Raw genomic sequence first — 17,270 nt, 5'->3', positions numbered from 1 at the left:
TCAGGCTCGCCTCTCCGGAAAGTCCACGTAGTTTTGCGGCCGATTCGCGACTTGCCGTAAGGCAATCCTTGCCGCAAAGTGGATTGGTGACGTCACAAGAAAGTTCGGAGCAAGTCTCTCTACACCTCAGCAAGGGTTTATGGCAGAGATATAACCGTAGGGGCTAGATACTAAATATATCAAACGCACGTTTCATAGCATAAGCTACTTCATCAGGGATCTAGTTATGCGCCACAAATTCGGCCACCGCATCAAATACAAGTTCTTTTTTTTTGTCACAGCTGAAGCTTTGACAATTTCTCCAAAGGCATAACATGGGGGACCAAGCTTTTAAAAAATTACAATTCTTCATTGGTTGTCTGCATCATGGCTAGCATCAATCCAAATGTATTTTGCTCGATTTGCATCATTTTTCGCTTCAAATCGGTGTTGGGATGCTGTTTCTTTGCTGTAGGTTCCAGCGTTGATACAGAAGAAACTGGCTCTGTACACGGATCATCGTCCACGAAAGACAACTCCAGGAAGGGCTCATATTGGCTTCCGGGTTCTTCCAAATTAGATGTAGTTTTCGCCGGCGGCATTTACTCTTTCAGAAAACTCATTAGTTCAAAATATGGCCACGTCGATGGGTCTTCACGTTCAGGGGACCCTGGACCAAGCATCGGTGGTGGATTGAACTTCTTCGGCTCCCGCCGGTACCTGCCACGAAGGTTTTTCCACTTCCTTTTTTGCTATTGATGCTACAAAAAAGAAATAAAAAAAACATGCCATCAATTTTCATATAAAATACAATTGATAAAACATGCATTTGTTATACTATGGATACTATGGATTACTGGCACATGAATACGCAGAAAGGGGGGGAAAATATATAAGTACAGGCGTATGGGTACGCTGTAGGGGTTGGAATGCAAATACACATGTATACGGAGAAAGGGTGGGGAAAATAAATTGATACAGCCCAATAAAAACCAATACTTACGTGATGTGTTCAGTAGCTGCGCTATCTATTTCCAGAGCTTATCGTGGACATTTCTGTCATGATAAGTTCTGGAACGTTGGTTCCACAATGGATCTCTGAGGGAGACCTCATGGAGCAAGTCTTCAATAAGTGCTGGATCCATCAGAGCACACAACTCACAGCACACAAGTCACAGCACAAGTGAAAGCACAAATCAAAGCAAAAGGCATACAAAAAAATAATCACAACATTTTTATTTACATGTTTCCATTTTCTGCTTCACTTACCTCTGATTAGTTGTTGGCCGCCCACGTGACTTATTCAGCGCGGTCTGGAAACAGTTTTCCTGTCGGCTGAAATTGCTGCCGCATCAGCACGCCTGTGGACGCTCGCGGGAGCCCCCTCTAAAGACATCCTCATGGAGGATGCAGGGGCTCAGTGCGGAGCGTCCGCACGGCTCAGCATGGCTACTCCTGCTATGGACGCGCCTTAGGCCGGGGCCATAGAGGGGTGAGGCGTTCCGAGCCGCGCTGATGCTCGTCTGCTGAAATCTGGGCGATTTCATGCCCATGCAGGCGAGCCAGCGGGCGCGATCGGAGGCGGGGGGAGACTGAGGGAGACGGGGCAGTGACATTGCGGGGCCAATCGCCCGCGACGCACCGACATCAACGTCACGGCACCGACGTCATGGAGCCGTGACGTTGACGCTGCTCCGCACTCATTGGATGTTTTCAGCCAACAGCGCGCTGAAAAACAGCTCGGCTGTTGGCTGAAAACTCCAACGCCTCAGTACGCCTGCGGACGCTCGCGTGAGCCCCCTCTCAAGGCATCCTCATGGAGGATGCAGGGGCTCAGTACGGAGCGTCCGCACGGCTCAGCGCAGCTTCGCCTGCTATGGACGCGGCCTTAGTTGTGTTACAGCCTCAGGGTTTATGTCATATCCAGGTTACCTCCTTCATATCAACATTGGCCAAAAGGGAGGAACTGAAGCAGCTTTACTGGAATATATTAAGGACCAAGAGGAGTATACACATCTACATGCAGCAGAAACTATCTTTCCCTAGCACAGTGCCTGGGAAATGTTACTGTCTTGTTTCTAATCTACACAGTATGTGACAACGTGATCCGTTTTGAAGTCTAAAACTACAACTCCCATGATCCCCTTAGTGTGAGCATGCGCAGTAGGACACAGAGCTGTGACCCGGATGTAGTTAGTGTCTCCACTTCCGGGAAAGAGAAGATGAAGAAATAAAGTGGTGCAGGAAGCACACAGGAGCCTTTTCTGTAAGTAACTTACTTTGTATTCAAAGCATCAGAGCAGGTATATGCAAACACGTGGCGTTTCAGGACAGACACGTCCTCTCCTCAGACCATACACCTTACTGCAATAGTGACACTAACAGGTATATATACCCCTAGGGGTTACACAATCCCCTCATACCCATCACCTGTGTTTACAGCCGGGCAGCAACTGCAGCCTCAGTACTTCTTGGTTACTGTCTGACGTCATCGCAGCGTCATAAGACGGCACGGCGCCAAGCAACCTGGAAAACCAATAACAAAATAGAGTCACTCAGGGACAGCTCAGCACACTTACTGAACTGTGGAGAAGTCAAATTAAGTTACACTTAAGTAACAGGAAATTGAAGCAACATGTACGCACTATATTGGTGCCATAAAGGATATTTAATGACTAGAAATTAGTCTGAAGAACTGGGAGCAGCCATGCTGATATTTTCTTTCTAAGATTAGTTTTCTGTCAAAACGAAGGGGTTAAAGCTGAAAAGGAGCAAGTTAAAAGATGGTTTCGTTTTATGAGCTTACAGTCAAAAGCAGCATTATTACACACAGTTATCTGGGCATAAGATAACAAGGCAAAGTACAAACCATTAGGGATATATAGATTAAAACGGGTGCGCAAACTTCTTGAGCTGCGTCCACCTGCCGTGGAACCGCAGCGTTTGCGCCCCCTCTACAAGTACTCAGCGTAAAATGGTTTTGCAGGTCATGTGACGGCACGTGACCCCGCCGCGTCATTTGATGCACGTTGCCATGGCGATGCATGACATCACATGACCCCTGCGCGTTGCCATGGCGCCGCATCGCCGACGACCCGACAGATACCATGTAAGGGCTTGGTCCCGCTGCATCCGGTGGTGCGTGCGGCCGCGTGTGCGTGCGGCCGCGTGCGCGTGCACCACCAGCCCCTTACCTGTAATCCAATGGTCCCCGCTGCCTCCCTCCGTGGCTCACTACGTGCTGTGATGCGTCAGCCGGCCAGCGCTACCAGAAGAAGGTGTTCTGGAGTGTTGACGCGTCACGTGGTGCGCGTGTGAGCCAATAATAGGTAAGCAGGGGAGCAGGGATGGAGCTCGTAGAGAGGCGGCCTGTTTTTTTGCCGGCTAACCCAGTTTGATTCAGGAGGAGGGAGCCTGGCCTCTGGGCTCCTGCACACCGGAGGAGGGGGGTACGAACGGACGGACCCTCCGCTCAAACCACGCCCCCCCCCACTCAAACCACCCACCCCCCAGCCCCGCTCAAACCACCCACCCCCCACCCCCGCTCAAACCACCCACCCCCCACCCCCGCTCAAACCACCCACCCCCCACCCCCGCTCAAACCACGCCCCCACCACCCAAACCACCCCCCCCGCTCAAACCACGCACACCCCTGCTCCGGCTCCCGCTCCAGCTCCCTACAGACCGCAGATAGCGGTCTGTGCCTCACAGGGCACTGCCTGCATGCAGTGCATGCAGTGCGGGCGCGCTGACGGAGGGAGCGGGGCCTTAGCCTAAGGGAGTTACCGAGGCTTCAAACCTCCCCCGCCATTTAATTTAAATTTCGTGGGGTAGAGCTTAGGGCCCCTGTAGCTGCCACGCTCACCCCCCCCCCCAGTTTGCACACTGCTGGATTAAAATACATAACTCCTATTATAGATAGTGAAGGCACAGAGGCACATAGGCTAGATCATAAGTGTTATCTAATAGCTTATTAATAATAATTTAGTAGACTTAAGTGGGATAAACAGAATAGTAGAATCCACAGGTTTAAACCTGTATCTCTGGAATATCCACCTGCATATATCTGGATTAATAGTAGGGGCTGACCTTACCCCAGGAACCAGTTCAAGTAACAATACTTACTTTGACAGGGAGATGCTGCTGCTGGAGAAGCCTCATGTGAATATAAAAATATGTTCCACTGACTGCATTTACACAGTGATTTAGTGACCCCTCAAGCCGAATCTTCGCCGATTGATCACAGGAGAACGGATCGATCGGCAACTTATCTAATCACTTGTCGGTGTTTGCATTGCATTGATGCGCATATCGAAGGGGAACATATATTTTATTTATTTTTTAAAGGCAGCTTGAACTTCTGCTTTAAATCCAACCTAGCGGCGGAAAAACATGAAATCACTTGGAGTACAAGACTTCCTTGAAAAGGATGAAATCACCATTTAACCCATTGGGTGCCCTTTTGATGTAGCTGCTATGACACCGCGTCTGGCCCCATGATGTAATAGCTACGTCATAGTTATCCTGCTAGTTTTCCTAGGGGAGATGTCATTCTGTGCTCCTGTGCAGGGCAGGACGGATCTATCACTACGTGGGATAGAAGGGGGGGGGGGGTCTCCCCGTCCGTCGTGTCATCAGTGAGGGAGCGATCATGTGACCCCTCCATCACTCAAAGGGTTAAAATAACTGACTTATTTGTGTATTGTGAAAGAAATCATGTTCTGTATTTCTCCAGGAACATTAATGTGTCTGACTAATGAGGGCATTATAATTACCTTGTTTTCTATGGCAGTGTTATGTTTTTTTGTTTGCTAAAAGGGTTTTTTAACTTGCCAATTCGCAGCATTTAACCTATTAAATATGCCATTGTTGTTGGTTCACGTTCTTCCTAGGAGGGACTGCCCCTTTAAATACCATTTTCCTACTCTGCTTCAGTTTAAATAAATCCTGAGATTACAAACCCATAAGAGTTTGTATAATCAGCCTTTTCTCCTTGCTAGCTATCCTAAGCGCGCCTTTTCCTCTCACCCCACACAAGTCTTTCCCCGTTTTAGGAACGCAGGGGCACACTTTTTTCGAAGCCTTATTTAATCAGAGGCAGCTGTTGACATTATGGATAACTTTGGTTGCTGTCATTTACACGACTTTACCTAGTTTACTGGGCAACTAATGCAAAATCTATATTCTCCAGACTATTACTCTGACAATTACCATCACTTATTGTTTTTCCAAATCCTTGCAAAACCTCCTGAAACTACTGAAGAAACAGAAATATTCATTTTATTTAACCCCCAAACAGCTTGTCAAATTATTTCCCCAATACCCCCTCAGGAGAAGAGTTACCCGTCTCACATGGTTTCTCTTACTGTGTTTCTATTGCTGTTTGTGTTCTGTATCCCCCTTCCTCCCACACCCTTTATTTGCCTCCCAGGTACTGATCTGCAGGGGGTTATTTTTCCTTATCCACTTTGCCTCCTCTGTTTACCAAACACTAGATTCACTAAAGTGCAATAGCCTCAATTGCACTGTAACAGCCACTCAAGTAAATGGCAATGAGCATGTGATCACAGCAGCTCTTTGCACCTCTCCCCTCTCTCCTGTCTTCTCCTCACAGCCTTGTTCAGCACCATTGCTGCTTGTATGTTGCCTTAGGCCTCGGACATGGTCAAAAAGACCGTGCTGAGGCGCGCCAGCGTGGCTTTAGACGGCGCTTCCGCAGGCGTGCGGAGGCATGTGGCAATGGCAAGTTTAAATTTTGCCGCTCAGGGAAGCAGGGCTGATCACGGGACTGCCAGAAGCCAATGGCAGTACGTGACGTCGGTGCCGTGACGTGGCGCCCTATCCCCGCCTTCAGGCCCGGCTCCCACCCGGCACACAAGCGCTCTCGCTGACGCTCATGCAGGGACACGAAAAATCTCCTGCTTGAGCAGGAGAGCATGAGCGTCAGCGCTGCTCAGTGCTCTTCACTACACTATCTCCCAGGCCTTAGGCTACAGCCCCAGTGGTCACTGCTGAACACGAGTCTGACTGCCTGGCAAAACATGCACGGGTCAAATCCACAATCTGTGGAGCGATGGGATGCGCGCGTGGGGGGGTAGGGGGAGGTGTGGCCATGAACTACCTCTTCGGTGAGGCGTCGCCATGACAACGCGGCGTCAAATGATGCCGCTGGGTCAAATGGCAACGCGTCACATGACATCATATGACGCCGCGAAGCTCCGAGCCGTTACGGGAAGGGGGCCGCAAACAGAAAAGTTTTGCGCACCGCTGGTATACACATTGCTCTCCATTAACTTCTGTTCACCTCAAAAGCTGTAGAGAAGTAAGAAAAGACAAGTCACATTATTAACAACTTGTATCTTTTTTCAGCTCTTCCTTTATAAAATAGCCATTACTTTGTGACCTCACTAACTCTCCCAATTTTAGGTTTGTAAATTGTGCGAGAAACGAGGAAGAACAGAACCTTGTGGCGTTGCAGTACCACAGGAAAATCTACTTCAGAACCTGCACAGACCTCCCCCCACACACAGAGCTCCCCCCACACACAGAGCTCCTGGTCTGGTATGGAGATGAATATGGGAAAGAGCTTGGTATCAAGAGGGTGCGCTGTGGGAAAGTAACGCGCCAGCACAAGGTAATCAGTAATATGTGTGTTCCGTGGTTTTTACATCTCTATTGTCTTATTACTGATGTTAAATTGCAAATATTGATAGATCTGCATACACCATTATGGGTCAACTAGAACTTAACATCACTAAACCTGACTTGAGTCAAAGGGCCAGATACATCAAGCTGCGGTAACCAAAAATACCATATCACCGCCAATAAAAAAGTGCCTTATTGTTACCGTGCAATGAATCAGCGTAGCAGCTCCAAAAATAAAGCACTTTTTATCGGACCCGTTAAAAGCATCAGATCCGATACAAAACAGGCATAATATCACATTTTCAAGTAAAAACTGCCATACATCAAGTTCTGATATTTATCAGAACGGGATGAACGGCAGAAATACTGCAAATATTTTATCACCTACTCAAGGCTGGCGTTAGCCCTATTTTTCCTATGTATATAATGGCCAATATACTGCCCATTATATACATAGGTAAGATGAGCTAAACCAACACCCACTTCCCCCACTCCCCCCCCCCCCCCAATACATATAAAAAGATCCCCACTATCTCCCAAAACATATATAAAAAAGCAGACATACCTTGGGGATGGTCGGGACCGGCGGTGGCTGTGGGGACCAGCTGAGAGTCGGGGCCTGGCTGCGACCGCCCATCAGATGCAGGCGTCCTCACTGTGTTCCACGCCGAGCTTCCAGTCACCTCGCATCGGAAGCTTAGGCGCGCTGAAGTCAGAGGGGCCCAGCGCGCTCATGTCAGAGGCTGGGACAGGAAGGCCTGCATCTGATGCAGAGCCGGGGCCCGACCGCGACCGGTAGTCATTATCCTTTGTCCCCCTCCCCCCCCTCTTGGCGGCCCTGCCAACCCCAGCAGACCCCCTCTGTTGGTGGCCCTGCCCGTGGAAATAATAAACTAATGGTTGTTATTACCACAATTTTATGGTGGTATATATCAAGATTGTGGTAATAATTTACTGGGTGTGATATTTGGGCCAATCTCGCAATATGGGAATTAACGCGACCGTTAATAATGTGTTAAAGCTGTAATAATATTACAACAAAGATTCAGTATACCAAATGAGCTGATGAATGGAGGTGAAGAACCGGCGCCACAGCAATCAGTCAGGGTCCAAACGAATCCGGTAATACAAAAGGCTTTATTGGTACAAAACACACACTAGGCAGCAGGCGCCAGTTCTTCACCTCCATTCATCTGCTTATCTTCATCCGGATGCACGCAACGGAACGTGAGTAAAGAGGGCAGGGACCCAGGACGAATGTGCTGACAGGTTAAAGCTTAGTGCCCCTGATCCCCGACTTCCATTGTGGCCCCCTTCCGCGCCCTCTTGACGATTGTTCCCTCTTGTCACATCACTGACACTTTGGTGTCATTTCTCTCAACTGTTTGCCTGAGCGCATGACAGCACTGGATTTTGCTGACAAATGAGTTTATTAAGCATTCAGGTGCACACTTGGATGGAGACGGCTTAGGCATAAGCTGTCTGACAAAAAATACAGTACACAACATATTAATACCCTAATACTAAAGATCACGCCTCTTTTATGTCTTAGAAAATAATATATTAATTATATGCCTCTTGTACGTTATAGAAAATAACAAAACATTATATGAAAAACAAATGAATATGAAAATCAGCTAAAAATCTTATGCAAGCTCAGTAACCTTTCTCCTACATACGCTGGGGCCTGCTATGTTTGTGCATTCTTTAAGGGGGGTGTATGTGAAAAACGGCTTGTACTCTGATATTACTCAAATGTGAGAAATTGTTTCCACTGTGATCTCCAAAACATACAGAACCCCTATAAGCTCATATTGAACCCCCAAAATAACCACAACATGAAGGGTGGGGGAGGGAGACGAGGGGGAGGAGAACGGAGTGGGGGGAGAGGGGAGAAAACGGAGTGGGGGTGGGGGAGGGAGAAACGGAGTGGGGAGGGGAGAGGGGGAGGGGGGGGGAGGGTGGGGGGGGGGGGGGGAGGGGGGGGGGGGGGGAAGGAGGGCGGGGGGGGAGGGGGGGGGGAGGGGGAGGGGGGGGGAGTGGGGGGGGGGAGGGGGGGGGGAGGGAAAACCGGAGTGAGGTGGGGGAGGGGAGAAAACGGAGTGAGGGTGAGGAGGGGAGGAAAACGGATGTGAGTGAGAAAACGGAGGAGTGAAGGGGGAGAGAAAATGGAGTGATGGGTAAACGCAGTGAGTGGGGCAACGCAGTTGAGTGCGACAATGCAGTGAGGGGGGGGGAACGCTGTGAAGGGGGAACAGAGGAAAGGAGAGGAAGGGATAGCTAGAGAGAGGTAAGGGAGAGAAAGGAAGGGATAGAGAGAGGGTAAGGGAGAGAAAAGAAGGGAGAGAGAGGGGGGGGGGCAGGGAGAGAGCAATGGGGGGGGAGAGAGAGAGCATGGGAGAGAAGAGAGAGAGCAATGGGGGGGGGGAGAGAATGGAGACACACAGAGACAGCCCCTCCCTAATAGCCACTCCCCCGCTCTAAAAAAAATAGCAGGACACCGCTCGCTCATGCTTGGAGAGCTGGTGACGTTACCGCTCTCAAGCATGAGCGATCTGAGCGGCAGCATGGTCGCAGCGTGGGGAGAGGGGGGGGGGGGGGGGGGGCGAGATGTGCCTGCAGCGGGGGATTAGGGGGGGGGGCAGGGAGATGTGCTGGAAGCGGGGGGGAGAATTACCAATGGGGTGTGGGGGGGGGGGGGTTGGCAGCAGGCAAGGGGTAGATGTACCGGGAGGGAGGTGCGGGTAGATACATAAGCCGGGTACAAAAGCGTGCGTGCGCGTGTGTGTTTGTGTGTGTGTGTGTGTGTGTGTATATATAATATATATTAAATATATATCAAAAATTAACAAGAACAATAGGCGCTCCGTCGTGTAATTCAAGATGATGGGTGCAAATCCTGTAGAGAATAAATAGGCAATACGATACCATGTTTGAGACGAATATCAAGAGGCAGCACTCCAATAGATGGTCAAAAAAAAGCTTTGTATTATCAAGACATCATAACCATGTTTCGGTCCTACATGCGGGACCTTTCTCAAGGTGATGTGAATACAGAGTGCAACAGAACACATATAAATACCCTAAAACACATAACAAACAGGTGCAACAAATAAAATAATTCCTGGTTTGATAATGCAGCATGATTATGGTCTCTTCCCAAGTGAATGGATCCCCCAACGTTGTCTGGAACGCAGGGGTACGCCCGTGTAGTGAAACGCACTAACTGCGCATGCGCAGGTCAGGGGTGAAAGGCAAAAAGTCAGATAATCACTAAATGCGTGTCAATGAGCCAGAGGGGGCGCCTGCAGGCGATGGAACGCATGCCGTGCTGAAACGAAGCTAGTTGCGCATGCGTGAGCAGTGGCAGAGAAAAAATAAATAATCAGCGCGTCTGCAGGGAACCAATTTGCCCTCGATCTATGTACCATTGCGCATGCGTAATATACGAAATGTGCGCTGTGTCTTCTATCAAATATAGAAAATTTATGATTTACCTACCTGCGTGCTGTCCCTTGATGTCGTGTTGCAACCGGTATCGCATGGTCTATATATATATATATACACACACACACACATATACATATATACAGTGTTCGACAAACCTATACATTTGCTCGCCCCGGGCGAGTGGATTTAACCCCGGGCGAGTAAATATTGGCCCAAGCAGCACACGTTTGGTACTAGGTGGCGAGTAGATTTTTTTGTGTGGCGAGTAGATTTTTTGGTGATTTGTCAACCACTGCATATATACATATACAGTGGTTGACAAATCACCAAAAAATCTACTCGCCACACAAAAAAATCTACTCGCCACCTAGTACCAAACGTGTGCTGCTTGGGCCAATATTTACTCGCCCGGGGGTTAAATCCACTCGCCCGGGGCGAGCAAATGTATAGGTTTGTCGAACACTGTATATACATATACATATACCTGCTGCAGTGGAAGTGCTGTATGCTGGGTGATAATGGGGAAAGGTGGGGTTGCAGACCTGCCTAAGACATGCAGATGAGCATACAGTTGTATGTACATATATATATATATATATATATATATATATATATATATATATATATATATATATATATATATATATACACACACACACATATATATGTATATGTGTGTGTGTATATATATATATATATATATATATATATATATATATATATATATATATATACACACACATATATATGTATATGTGTGTGTGTGTATATATATATATATATATATATATATATATATATATATATATATATAGTGCTCGACAAACCCGGTCGCCCACTCGCCAGGTGCGAACGGAAATTGGCCCGTGGCCAGCTACTTTTCCCCCCTGCTCTGCGCAAATTTTAAAAAATTAAAAAAAAAAAATAACAAAAAAAATATCCTCCTGGCTGATTGGCCAATTGGTCGTGACGCGGAATGGAGCCCTTCTCTGCAGGGGTAATGGCTTCTCCTCGCGCGCGCGGTCCGTCTCCGTCTCCTGCCCGCGCTTCCCTCCTCATCCCCTCCAGTCTCCGCTCCTGTCGGGCAAGAGATGACAGCAGGGGATTTCTCCCCCCATCTCCCCCCCCCCCCCCTGCCCCGCTTGCCCTCCGGTTCTGCTCCTGTCCCTGTGGCTGCTCGCGCGGGGCAGGAGATGACAGTGGGCGATGTTCCCCCGTCCCGGTTGCCCTACGGTCCCCGCTTTCCCCCAGTGCCAGTGGCTGCTCCCGATGCCAGCAGGGGTGTTCCCCTCGGTCCCCGTGGCTGTCTCCGCTTCCCCACCCCCCCACAAATTTAAAAAAATAAATAAATAACAAAACAAAATATTTTCCTGGCTGATTGGCCGTGACGCGGTCGTGACGCGGAATGGAGCCCTTCTCTGCAGGGGTAAGTAATGGCTGCTCCTCGCGTGCGCGGTCCCTGTCTCCTGCTCGCGCTTCCCTTCTCATCCCCTCAGTCTCCGCTCCTGTCCCCGTGGCTGCTCGCGCGGGGCAGGAGATGACGGCAGGGATTTCCCCCCCACCCACTCCCCGGTCCCGCTTGCCCTCCGGTTCCACTCCTGTCCCCGTGGCTGCTCGCGTGGGGCAGGAGATGACAGCGGGGAATGTTCCCCCCCCCAAACCTGCTTCCCCTTTGGTCTCCGCTCCTGTCCCCGTGGCTGCTCGCGCGGGGCAGGGGATTTCCCCCCCCTGTCCCGCTTGCCCTCCGGTTCCACAGAGTGTGTGTGTATGAGAGTGTGTGTGTGTGTATGTATGAGAGAGAGTGGTGTGTGTGTGTGTGTGTGTGTATGTATGAGAGAGAGTGGTGTGTGTGTGGTGTGTGTGTGTGTGTGTGTGTGTGTGTGTGTGTGTGTGTGTGTGTGTGTGTGTGTGTAAGAGAGAGAACGTGTAGGACACCAAAGGTACCCCCCACCCCACCCAGTCAGTCATCCCCCCACCCCACCCAGTCAGTCATCCCCCCACCCCACCCAGTCATCACCCCACCCAGTCAGTCATCCCCCCACCCAGTCAGTCATCCCCCCACCCACCTCAGTCAGTCATCCCCCCATCCCACCCAGTCAGTCATCCCCCCATCCCACCCAGTCATCCCCCCATCCCACCCAGTCAGTCATCCCCCACCCCACCCAGTCAGTCATACTCCCCCCCACCCAGTCAGTCATACTCCCCCCACCCAGTCAGTCATACCCCCCCAGTCAGTCATACCCCCCCACCCAGTAAGTCATACCCCCCCCCACCCAGTCAGTCATACCCCCCCACCCAGTCAGTCATACCCCCCACCCAGTCAGTCATACCCCCCCACCCAGTCAGTCATACCCCCCCAACCAGTCAGTCATAACCCCCCCACCCAGTCAGTCATACCCCCCACCCAGTCAGTCATACCCCGCCACCCAGTCAATCATACCCCGCCCACCCAGTCAATCATACCCCCCCCACCAAGTCAAACATACCCCCCCACCCAGTCAGTCATACCCCCCCAGTCAGTCATACCCCCCCACCCAGTAAGTCATACCCCCCCACCCAGTCAGTCATACCCCCTCAGTCAGTCATACCCCCCACCCAGTCAGTCATACCCCCCACCCAGTCAGTCATACCCCCCACCCAGTCAGTCATACCCCCCACCCAGTCAGTCATACCCCCCCACCCAGTAAGTCATACCCCCCCCCACCCAGTCAGTCATACCCCCTCAGTCAGTCATACCCCCCACCCAGTCAGTCATACCCCCCACCCAGTCAGTCATACCCCCCCACCCAGTCAGTCATAACCCCCCCACCCAGTCAGTCATACCCCCCACCCAGTCATACCCCCCCACCCAGTCAATCATACCCCCCCCACCAAGTCAGTCATAACCCCCCCCACCCAGTCAGTCATAACCCCCCCCACCCAGTCAGTCATACCCCCACCCAGTCATACCCCCCCACCCAGTCAATCATACCCCCCCCCACCAAGTCAAACATACCCCCCCACCCAGTCAGTCATAACCCCCCCCCACCCAGTCAGTCATAACCCCCCCACCCAGTCAGTCAGTCATACCCCCCCACCCAGTCAGTCACCCCCCACCCAGTCAGTCATTCCACCCCCCTGCCCAGTCACCCCACCCAGTCAGACAGTCAGTAATCCCCACCCAGTCAGTCAGTAATCCCCACCCAATCACCCACCCAGTCACCCCACCCAATCACCCACCCAGTCACCCCACCCAATCACCCACCCAGTCACCCCACCCAATCACCCACCCAGTCACCCCATCACCCCACCCAGTCACCCCATCACCCCACCCAGTCACCCCATCACCCCACCCAGTCTCCCATCACCCCACCCAGTCACCCCATCCCCCCACAGTCACCCTCTCTCCGTCTCTCACCCTCTCTCTCTCCCTCTGTCTCTCCCTCTCTCTCTCCCTCTCACCCTCTCTCTCACCCTCTCTCCGTCTCTCTCTCACCCTCTCTCGGTCTCTCTCTCACCCTCTCTCCGTCCTCTCTCACCCTCTCTCCGTCTCTCTCTCACCCTCTCTCAGTCTCTCTCTCACCCTCTCTCCGTCTCTCTCTCACCCTCTCTCCGTCTCTCTCTCACCCTCTCTCCGTCTCTCTCTCACCCTCTCTCCGTCTCTCTCTCACCCTCTCTCCGTCTCTCTCTCACCCTCTCTCTCTCTCTCTGTCTCACCCTCTCTCTGTCTCACCCTCTCTCTGTCTCACCCTCTCTCTGTCTCACCCTCTCTCTGTCTCACCCTCTCTCTGTCTCACCCTCTCTCTGTCTCAAAATCTGGATCTGGATATTTTATTTACCCTGTATATCTTAACTGCCTATACTACACCGAAATAACCTATACTGCTTTCTTCCAGATCTGACTCAAGCTTCACACAGAAGACATTGGAATCCCCCGTAACCCAGAAGACAGGTAGGGAACACATCCCCTCCAATGTATAACATTGTGGGAATGAGGTACCTGGACATTGAGGGTCTGCGGATCAGGTAAGATCCCAGGTGGGATTGCTGCTTTAAACATTCTGAAGCGGGGGCATCCAGGCACTAGTTAAGGGGTGCAGGAAACTAGTCATTCACATCTGGCTTTTTTTTCTAGATTCGACATTTATACACACACATACACACACACAAAACAAGGACTAATTGTAGTATAATGTAATACAATAAATAAACTTATGTCAAAAACGAATGTTCTTACTAGAAATGTATTAAATTTATTCATTTATGGTTTTTTTAAATGCGGGGCTGGGGGCGGGATTAGAGGCGGGGTTGGGGGCGGGACTAGAGGCGGGACTAGGTGGCGAGTAGATTTTTTGGTTCGGCGAGTAGATTTTTGGGTGATTTGTCAAGCACTGTATATATATATATATATTCTGGTGTGTGTATGTATGATATATATATATACATATGTGTGTGTGTATATATATATATATATATATATATATATATATATATATATATATATATATATATATATATATATATATTGCATACATACATACACACACCAGAATATGAGTTCTTCAGTATTTGTTGATACCTTTTTTTATTTGGACCAAGAATTGTGTCATGGGACAAGCTTTCAAGAGTTTTCCTCTCTTCCTCAGGTCAAGCAATAGCATAAATATATACACACACATACATACACACTGTGTGTGCGTGTCTATGTATATGTGCGCATGTTTATGTGTGCGTGTTCACGTGCATAGGCGCATGTTTGCGTGCGCATGTTCATGTGTGTGCATGTATGTGTGCGCATGTGTATGCGTGCGTGCGCATATTTATATCTATATCATACACACACATACATACACACCTAAGCTCCGCAGGGCCCTGTGCCTGCAAAATGTCTCTGTAAAGTGCTATGTAAAACTAGCAGCGCTATACAAGAACAAGCCATTATTAATTTTAATAACACACATTGAATTGTACACATTCACATACACACAAAATTAAATATACATATTGTTTACAGTATGATATATACAGATTTGATTTTAAATGAGTTGTTAATATTTAACATTAACTACACACGTGCAATGGAATAAGGTTTAATTAATTAATTCTGAGCTACTCTCCTTTTCTGCTGCTGCTCTGACAATTCTGTGGGGAAGATCATGTGACCAGGCAATGACTGATACATTTGTGCTCATGCACGTGCACGGCTGTGGTGGGGGCAGGACTCACAAAGGGGTGTGCCAGAGCCTGTTACAGAAAAGGAAGGGGTTGTGCCTTTCTAAAGGGTTGCTATAGAAACAAAAATGCTCGTTACATTAGAATACATTAAAAATTGTCTTTCAAAGTTGTTTTAAAAAAAAAAAGAAAATGCTACAAGTATTTTCTCACAGTACAGAACTGATTTATTAAAAGAAAACACACATGCAGGATATTGACTGAACTGCAGCTTTAATGATCTTAATTATCAATTGAGGTAAAATGGGTTGAAAGAATATTGAAGTCATAGTCTTCATAGCATGGCTCTGTGTCAGTAAAACTAGCCAAATAATGTTAAGTATGTTGGTATTATAAGATAAGGCTCATCATAAATAAAAATAAACCAAACCAAAATCCACTGAAGGTAAGGGTCTTATTCAAAAGAGATATGTACTGAATTGGACCAAATATAAAGGCCTATATATATACAGGCATACCCCGCATTAACATACACAATGGGACCGGATCATGTATGTAAAGCGAAAATGTACTTAAAGTGAAGCACTACCTTTTTCCCACTTATCGATGCATGTACTGTACTGCAATCGTCATATACGTGCAAAACTGATGTAAATAACGCATTTGTAACAGGCTCTATAGTCCCCCCGCTTGCACACAGCTTCGGTACAGGTAGGGAGCCGGTATTGCTGTTCAGGACGTGCTGACCGGCGCATGCGTGAGCTGCCGTTTGCCTATTGGGCGATATGTACTTACTCGTGAGTGTACTTAAAGTGAGTGTCCTTAAACCGGGGTATGCCTGTATATATATATATATAGGAACTATGGAGTACTGAAACAACACATTAACCCCTGCTTGCAAAAAATACCTAGAATGCAGAGAAGGCAAAAAAGCACATACAGATACCAGACAAATACATGTTAATATTCCTGTGTTGGAAAGAGGAATCACATGGTACACACGAATGTATATTTGTGAAGTTGAATGAATGTATTCATATTAATAGGACACTCGTCCTAGGTAATGTAAGCATGTAAACCACAGTCTCATTCCTATAATGATCAGGAGAAAAGTGAGTAGGTACATCTCTACTATCTCTACTATATATTTCTGAAAGCACTGTATGTTTGTCTGCATGGCCTGTGTCCCTAGGGGAAATCTCATTGGTTCCTTGGGCCGCCCCGCCCCGCACACCTCTCATTGGCCTGAGGCGGAGTGACGGGCCAAGGTCACACACACACACACACACACACACTGCTCATCTCCCGGTCTCTTACCCGCCGGTCCCCGGAGGCTCCGCCTCTCCCCGTGTCTCCCTGTTTCCCGCGCTTTCACCCCCCCCCCCGAACCCCCCCCCCTCCGGCGCCGCTACAGTCAGCGGCGGAGCGAGCGCCCGGGACACCCCCCACGGCTCTCAAGCACGCGCCGCACGCCCCCGCGCGCACCTCCTCCTCTCCCCGTGTCAGCTCCCCCCCTCCCCGGTGCTCCGCTCCCCCCCTCCCCGGTGCTCCACTCCCCCCCTCCCCGGTGCTCCACTCCCCACTCACCTCCCTCCCGCTCCACTCACCTCCGCTCCCGCTCCACTCACCTCTGCTCCACTCACCTCTGCTCCACTCACCTCCGCTCCACTCACCTCCGCTCCCGCTCCACTCACCTCCACTCACCTCCGCTCCCGCTCCACTCCCTCCCTCCCTGGCGCGAGGACAGGCAGTGGACAGGCAGCCTGCACCTGCCACGCGGCACCTAAGATGGCGGCGCCCGGATGGACCCCCTTCCCTCGCGGAGTAACTAAGATGGCGGCGGCCGGCAGGAGAGGTGACGTTTGTGTGTGTGTCTCACTGTGTCTGTGTGTCTCACTGTGTCTGTGTGTCTCACTGTGTCTGTGTGTGTGTGACACTGTGTGTCTGTGTGTGGGACACTGTGTGTGTGTGACACTGTGTGTGTGTGTGTGTGTGTGTGTGTGTGTGTGTGTGTGTGTGTGTGTGTGTGTGTGTGTGTGTGTGCG

At 49.7% G+C, this 17,270-nt stretch overlaps 1 protein-coding gene and 1 long non-coding RNA gene across 3 annotated transcripts in view; both read left to right on the top strand.

Moving 5' to 3' along the window:
* The window catches only part of LOC142466799 (uncharacterized), a 303,033-nt gene that overhangs the window by 55,562 nt on the left and 230,201 nt on the right, over positions 1-17,270 (top strand). The gene's annotated exons all lie outside the window — the stretch shown is intronic.
* Positions 2,024-17,270, top strand: part of LOC142466784 (uncharacterized) — a 22,557-nt gene continuing 7,310 nt past the window's right edge. The window contains exons 1-2 of one of the 2 annotated variants that reach the window (XM_075572195.1): positions 2,024-2,245; positions 6,406-6,613. The gene's annotated coding sequence lies outside the window, so the exon portion shown is untranslated. The remainder of the gene's footprint in view (positions 2,246-6,405; positions 6,614-17,270) is intronic. The other variant, XM_075572194.1, reaches the window with a different exon arrangement.

This window comes from Ascaphus truei, chromosome 15 (genome assembly GCF_040206685.1).
Source record: "Ascaphus truei isolate aAscTru1 chromosome 15, aAscTru1.hap1, whole genome shotgun sequence".
In the NCBI taxonomy this organism is placed as follows: domain Eukaryota; kingdom Metazoa; phylum Chordata; class Amphibia; order Anura; family Ascaphidae; genus Ascaphus; species Ascaphus truei.
The sequence above is the reverse complement of the archived record's forward strand: the minus strand, read 5'-3'. Positions and strand labels throughout refer to the sequence as shown.